We start from the raw sequence: 8,684 nt of genomic DNA, 5'->3' as shown, positions 1-8,684 counted from the left end.
ATACCCAAATTCAAATCCAATGCCGACAAAAATCAAATCAAAAAATTATTTGAAATTTACTTGAATCTGTCAACGTCAACTGTCAGTTTAATTTTTAATTCGAATTTGGAAGTGTATACTCGCACACTTCCAACGTAACCAACGATTTTTAACACCAATCTCCAAATGATTTTAGATCGGTACCAAAAACATCCAAGATATTTTAGCGGTTTTATGATAATGGATATCAAGAAACTGGATTACAACTGCACAAGATAGAAAGACTTGGAAACGTTTAGAGGGGGTATATGTCCGGAAGCGAACACAAATGATTTTATGATGATAAGCGGTTACATGCCTATAATAGTTCAAAGTTGTAATAGTTTTCGATGCCTTTTCTTATTTAACATTTTTCATTTACATCTGTCGTTCAGTCGTTGTACATGTTTTGCAGTCCCCTGTTTAATATGGCTTCATCTACTTATCGTTTCTCCAGGAGCTACTGTATTACGAGGCATTAAATCTCTATTGAAGCTATTTTATTGTCTTTTTTATTATCCTAGGTTTTGCGCTGTATATCATATTATTTCGCACTAATGGTTCGTGTATCTATTTTTGTTTTCACATTGCGTTGTAAGATCTTTCCTTGCATATAGGGATCAGTTATCTAACTGCTGTTCTTGTTTTATCTCAATTTTACTTAACATCTGTCAATGTTTTTGTTAGTATTGCACCTCACCTCAGATACTTCTTGTACTTAGTTTTCATTTTTAGTATTACTTTAACATTCATCTGTAGATCATTTTCATTTACTGTTTTTAAAGGGGTGTTCTATTTTACAAAGCTTAATCTCATCTAATCAACTTGTATTATTTTATTCTTTTTGTTTTAGCTCCCCCATTATCTAACTCAGATCTTCTGGACCCTATGTAATTACCGCTTGATAATCTGAGCAGCTTAATTTGTACATATTCGTCTCTTCCTATATTCCACTTCATTCGATTTTCCCCAATTTTAAGGCGTTTTACAAGTATATTTTAAATAATATGTACTGGACATTCGGAAAATTTTTCAAGAAATCGTTTAGTGTACTGAAGTTCAGTATGCTTTACTTTAATACACACGTTTAGTAGTGTTTGCGAAAATGTTGTCATAAGAGTACTTGACTATTAGTTTTACTTGAACGTTTGCTTTTAGATCTAGGAGTAAGTATACCCATCTATACTGTACTAAAACTGGTAATCATTTTATGCTTAGAGATGAACAGTACTAGCCAGGGTGGGGGTGGAGTGAACTATGTAGGCCCTAGCCCACTCAAGAACTTCTCTCCGGTAGTCCCTATCCATCGTCTTGCTCGATCATACACGTACTGTACTCCCAAATTTTTCATATCTTCATCGATATTTCTAATGTCTTTTTGTGAGTCTTCCCCTTCTTCTCTTATCAATGGATTTATAAAAGAGCATTTTCTAGCTAAGTCAGTATATTCCATCCGCATTACATGCCTTATCCACCTCAAACGTCCTATATCTTGATGTTATTTTACGAAACTTAGTTCCTGGTTCCTGGTTCAACAGCATCAGATACGCCGATGATAAGGTGTTGATGGCGGATTCCGACTTGGATCTACAACGACTCATCGACAAGACCAACTCGACCTGTGAGCAGTTTGATATGAAAATATACATTAAAAAAACCAAAGTGATGTCAATCCGAAAAAACCAAAACGTACCTCAACCTTTCACAATAAATGGGCACAATTTTAGAACAGGTCAATAGATTTAAGTACTTGGGATGTTGGATCGATAGCAGCGTAAATCCTGATCTAGAAATAAGATCGAGAATAGAACAGGCCAGAAAATCCTTCGAAAAAGTCTAAAAACTTATTTGTGATTCTCGAATAAAACTCAAAATTCGACTACGTTTATCCAAATCACAGTATAAAGAGAGACAGTAGAACTTTCTTTTAAAGACAATTTTCCATATTAAATTATTCTTTAAACCCATATACTCCATATAGGCCAACAAATTTTTACCTGTATTATGATAGGTAGATACGTATTTGTAACCATAAAATAATAAAAAGTACTTGGTTATTTCGGACTGTCAAGGTAGAAAAACACTCGCGCACCCAACTTTATTGATAATGTTAACAAAAATAGGTCTAAATAACTCACGCGCCCTAAAATTTCTGACTTTTGGCGATTAAAAAAATAAAAATAATAAAATAAAATTTCAATCCGAAAAATATTAATTTGAAAGAAAAATAATTTTATCTACAATTTTAATGCTTTAATGTTAAAATAAATTGAATTTATGTCTTAAGTCGCTTATTTATAATTTTTATGTAAGCCTTATATTGTAATCTTTCATGGCTTTCAGTATACCCAGAAAGCAATATGGCCGAAATCCAAATAAAACTATTTGGTCGATCGACAGAGAATTGTTAAGATCAAATGGTTTTATTTTATACCTTTCCAAGAGCATACATATATCCTACATAAAAGCATGGTTGCCTTGCAATTAAAACCGTTTAGTTTTAATGCTGCTGCCAATATTGCCACTCGGTTTTAATGTGAATCTAATCTAAATTAACGTCATAGTGCTGTGTGTGTGTTGTATTTTTCTTTTAAAATGACCAGTTCGTTTATATCTTAAGTACTTGCAACTTATTTCTTCCAGACTAATTATATTTCCACTTTTTACAACACACTACACTACTGTTTCAAACACTTAAAACAAATGGTCGACCATTTTGGTCATGAAAGAAGAGGGGATGAGTGATATTTTTATTGTTTCTAACAAGAAGCATAGTTTAGTCTTTACGATAACCAAATTGATTCAGTTAAGAGCGTTTGGTTTTAATATAGCCTGCTAGTTGCTTTTAAGAAAGCAACTTTAAAGAAAACTAAAAAAATAGTTTTAAGGCATATATTTTACTGACATAATAGTCTTGAGATCAAGTAGTTTTAATAATAGGTTTTATTAGTCGTATTAGGAGAATCTTTAAAACTGCAATAAAAGTAAAAGGTAACAAACTAGAATCTAATAAAACCAAGCAGTCCGGAAGTTCTTCATAAAACTGATTAGTTTTAAAGTGAACTGATAATAAACCATTTTAAAACTACAATAACACAAATTATCTATTAAGATTAATTAGTCTTATTTGATACTCTTATTAGATACTTTAAAACTAGTGACAAATGCTTAACAATTTTAAAGTTCTGGCAGTATATCTACAAGGTAACTTTAAAACCATTATCTTCTTATTTACCACATTAAAACCTCTATTAACCTTAAATAAAACTAAAATGTTTTAATTGTGCTACTTGGGTAGTAAGGCGCATGGCGATCGCGCAAGGTTCCCAGTCGCTAGAGCACCACTCTCGCATTGCTGGTCGCGTAGAAACGTACAGGTTAACAGGGAAAACCGGCATCCACCACTGGTGAATTACCGATTGCGTACTCTGCCGGTAGTACTTCTTGAGATCAAAGTGCCGACATAGAAGAAATTTTACTGTCCCTCTTTATATTGTGTCCAAATGCTACGTCTGGTCGACTGTTCTCTATGCAGTTGAGACATGAACCCTTAAAGCATCAACCGTAAGTAAATTGGAGGCCTTTGAAATGTGGATCTACCGAAGAATCCTCAAAATTTCATGGACATCGCATACCTCAAACGAAGAAGTGCTGCATAGAATAGGCAAGGAAAGAGAACTTTTCAACACAGTGAAAGTCAGAAAAACATCGTACCTATGCTACATACTGAGAAATAATAAGTACCAATATGCTCAACTTATAGTGAAAGGAAAGATCGAGGGAAGGAGAGGACTAGGAAGGAAAAGACTATCGTGGCTCAGAAATATCCGACAATGGACAGGGCTAAATTTTGAACAGCTAATAAGAACAGCTGAAGACAGAGAAGAGTTTGCAATTGTAGTAGCCAACCTCCATTGAGGAGACGGCACTTTAAGAAGAAGAAGGTTCCTAGTATATTTTATCTATAAAGTGATAAGTTGTATCGTCTTCACACTCCACTGTCATTCACTGCTCCATAGATTCTCCTTAGTACTTTCCTTTCGAAACATCCTAACATGTTTTCATTACTTTTTGTTAGAGCCCAGGTCTCTGAACCATATTTTAGGTCTGGACGTATTGTTGTTTTGTAGAGTTTTATTTCTAGATATATTTAATTGAGGATGTAAAAAGAAGATTGGGCCCAAAATAACCCCTTTGGCCACGCGATAAGTGCTCCCAGGTATACAAATTCGTTAACTGCTTCGATGATGTCGTTGTCTATAACAAGTGGCCGTAGGATTTGTGGTTGCGTGCTTATTTTCATGTAGTTGAAAGACTGATAAATTTTGTACACACTTGAATGAATCAAGAAAGTGAAAAAATAGTATGTCAAAGTGTATAAAAAGTATCTAAGTATCTTTACTTAGATAATCGCTTTTGCGCTTTCAACAAAGTTTTCATCATCGGAGCCAATGGTCAATAGAAGACAAAAAAAGTAACAATTTCTAGCTGCATTACAATATAATCATGTATGTGTATGAACTATTGTTGTCCTCCGTGCAACTCCTAAAAAGAAAAAACAGGAAAAAAGTCAGTGTGCTATTTGTCTTCGGCCATTATGGTTGGGCGATACACCCACACCATGAAAAAATAAAAAATTTCAATGTGTTTGTAACGTTTGTGTGGTCGTTTCTTTACTGTTTTTTTGTTTGGGGGGTTGCACTAAGGGCAACAGTATACGCATACATGATTATATTGTAATGTGTATACCTAGTGTTACTTTTTTATCTCCTATTGACCATCCATTAGCTCCGATTATGACAATTTTGTCGAAAGCACTGACTTACTTAAGGAAATAAATACTTGTTACACACTTTGACATACTATTATTTCACTTCCTGGATTATTTTATGTATTTCGTCTTGTTGGTGTTTCGTTGTTGTTTCCCCAGAATAAGTATTTTAGTTTTGTCGTTAAATGTATATACACACATAATCGATATTCCTCTTATTCCGTTTTTTCCATATTTATTATTACGTTGTAATTTTTTAACTCTGTCTCCCAGATTTCTATATTTTCTTCCAGAGATCAGTCCTTGTCGCAATAGCAATATCGTCTGCAAATACACAGGCTTCGATTTTAATTTGTTGTAGGTTTCTGTATCCTTTGGTATATATTTTTTTGTTTTTAACCAGCACTTTTTAATTACTTCGTCAATTACACAGATAAACAGTAGTGAGCTCAATACCCCTTCTTGTCTGACTCCGTCGTTATTCGCTTTGCTGGAAATAAGATTGCCTGTTCTTACCTAATTTATGGTGTTGCAATACAAACTCTGGATTGTGGTTATCAGTTCCATATCTATTCCTTTATTTGTCGTTAAATGTATTAGATTAATTTACGTTATGACAAAAATATTACTTACTGTAATCTTGGTATCATTATGAAGATGCATAGGACATTTTCCAATAAGTTTGTCTAAACTTGCAAGTTTTGTACAAGGAAATGGATTTGTGTATTTATCTAGCACGTCTATATTGAACTGCAACTCATCTCCGTATGGATATTCTGTGTTGCGGGGCGCTATGTAAGTGCCAGTAGTATTGATAATATCATTTGACTCTAAAAATATAAATTATTTAGATTTATATTAAGTTTTATGAGGTATAAAATGTTGGCATACTTGCAAACTGAATTGTAACTATGAGATAACTAAATAGCAACAATTTGTTCATTGAAATAACACTGAGAATTTGGAAAGTGGTGTTTTGACAAATTAAATATTTGATTAGAGACTTTTGACATAATATTATGATAACTTAACTAGTTTTGATGGGAAATAAGAACCAACTGATTCCAACTGAACCCAGATCGTTGCTAAGTCTATACGCAGATGATACAGCGATAGCTTTTAGCAGTACCCACCCAGATTTTGCAACAAGACATCTACAAAGAGCTCTTGACGAACTACAAGAATGGTGTGTGCAGTGGAAAATAGCTGTCAATCCTGACAAAACACAGGCCGTTATGTACCAAAAAAGAAGAGGCAGACCAAATGAGGTACTATCCCTATTTGATACCCAAATTGAATGGTCAAATCAAGCCAAATACCTAGGCTTAATGTTGGACAAAAGGCTGACCTTTACAGAACACGTAAAACAAACGGTCAACAAAGCTAAAGCCCTTAGGAGTCAACTGTCATCGCTAATAGGTCGAAAGAGTAAACTGAGATTTAAGACAAAGATTAGGATGGCAAATTGTATAATTTTGCCAACTCTAACATACGCCTCAGCCACATGGGGGCACACGTGTAAAACCAATAAGAAAAAAATACAAACCATCCAAAACCACATGATCAGGGAAGCTCTGAATATACCTACATATGTCCCATTAAGATATGTATTTGGACATACGCAACAAAAGAAAGTCCTGAGAATGATAGACGAAAGAGCACATGAAATATTTAACAATATCAGACACCATCCTAGCAGATTATTAAGAGAATTGACTAACTACGACGAAAACCAAAGAACGGTACATAGACGGCCTAGACAGCAGTTAGCTGGATATAGAGGAAACCCTTAAGAATGAAAAATTGAGATAACCACAGAATATCGAAACACAAATGTCGCCCTTCAGGCACTAAGTACCCTTCAGGTAGGTCAAATGGACCATAGCCGCGGAATGTGAGCATCAAGGTCACGTACCGACAGACGTGGGCTTGATGGCCACACCTTTCGGGCGCTCAGCCGTCGAGGAGAACAAAATTTATTTTGCCAATTCGCCGGCTGAGTGACCGAGCACACACGGTCTGGACAGCAAGACACCGATTTAGATTGGTGCCTTGATGTCCGGAACACATTTTTTTAGGACTCAAGTCCAAAGTAAAGTAAAAAATTAACTTAGTCATTAATAGGGAGAAAAGCTCTTCTAGCTACCCCTAAAACCAGGTGGCTTAACCACATGAAGTAATACAAAGGGTGTCCCATTACCCAGGGCATCCAAAGTAACATTAAGATCAACGCCTCCCCATTCGGTATGTCCTTCGATGGGGAGGGGTGGAGGTATAGCTTGGGGGTCAGATAGGTACCACTCCATTACGGGGTGTGACCGGTTTGATCTTCGGACATGTGGGTTCCACTTTTCCATTGGAACACACATGTTCCCCGGGGCTGGGGTTGATACGAGCATGTGTGTGTGTGTGTGTGATGGGAAATAAGCCACAATTTTACTAAAAAAATGATTTTATTAACGTTTCGACGACCAAATCGGGTGTCGTTCTCAAAATACAAAAAATATTAATCAATTAAAAAAAATGTTGTTGATTAGTAAAAAAATTCTTCTAATAATTTATTTAATCTGACTCATTTATATCGGCAATTCAGACATATAGGTATTATACATTTTCAAGTAGAACACTTTAAAATCATATTGCCAATATTTATGAGTTGCGTTCCTGGGACGACTTTATTGAAAGATAGTTCATTCGATTACATGAAATCAACCCCAACTCAAGAATATCCGTCACAAAAAAATCATAACATGTGATCTGTCTTTAAAAAGACAACCACACGCAATAGTGACAGTAAAATTCTCGCGCTAGAGATTCCATAGTAAATCACGAGGGAAAAACCAGGAAAAAAACCTCGTGATACTATCCCGACATCGTAAGTATTAGGTCTTACTCTAGTTTACTCTCAAAACTAAAACCAAATTCTGACATTAATATGTACAATATGTTATGTATTTTAAATACACTTTCTGTTTTGCCAGCCCCCTTCATGTAGATTTATTCTCTCCATTACTTTGTCCACTTCATCTCTGAAGGATCTTCGGGGTCTGCCTCTCTTCCTTATTCCTATCGGGCTCCACTCTGTTATTCTATTTATCCAACGATTTTGGTCTGCTCTTCTGACATGTCGGTACATGAACAATTTTTTCGAGCCAATAATTGGAGTATACCTAAGTGAGCATTAAGTGAGAAAATTATTGACTATTCCATATATTATGGAAAGCGACTTCTTCTTCTTCTTGCAGTACCATCTCCTATCGGAGGTTGGCTACCATCACAGCAATCATAACTTTGTTGGCTACAGCTCTGAACAACTGTATTGAACTGCACCCATACCACTCCCTTAAATTTTGCAACCAGGAAGTCCTCCTACGTTCCATACTTCTCTTTCCCGAGATTTTTCCTTGGATTATGAGTCTTAACAGAGAGTACTTTTCTCCTCCCATTATGTGGCCTAGATATTCCAGTTTTTTCGTTTGTATGTATGACTTCGCATTCCTTCCCCAACTTCAGCAAAACATCTTGATTTGTTACTCTCTCTGTCCATGGTATTTTCCACATTCTCCTATAGCACCACATCTCGAATGCCTCAATGTTTTTGATGTTTATCTTTTTCAGTATCCAAGCTTCCATGCCGTACAGCAGAACGGAAAAAACATAGCACCTTAACATTCTCGTTCTTAAGTTTATATTTATGTCCCGACTGCATAGGAACTTTTTCATTTTGACAAATGATTGTCTCGCTATCTATATTCGCCTCTTAATTTCTCTTGTCTGGTCATTAGTATCAGTGCACCAAACCCCTAAATATTTGTAGGACGTAACTCTTTCAACTGGCTGATTATTTATGGTTAAATTCACATTGGTGTATAGCTTCTTTGTTACAATCATGAAT

This window comes from Diabrotica virgifera, chromosome 6 (assembly GCF_917563875.1).
Source record: "Diabrotica virgifera virgifera chromosome 6, PGI_DIABVI_V3a".
Taxonomy (NCBI): domain Eukaryota; kingdom Metazoa; phylum Arthropoda; class Insecta; order Coleoptera; family Chrysomelidae; genus Diabrotica; species Diabrotica virgifera.
Note: the sequence above shows the minus strand (reverse complement) of the source record.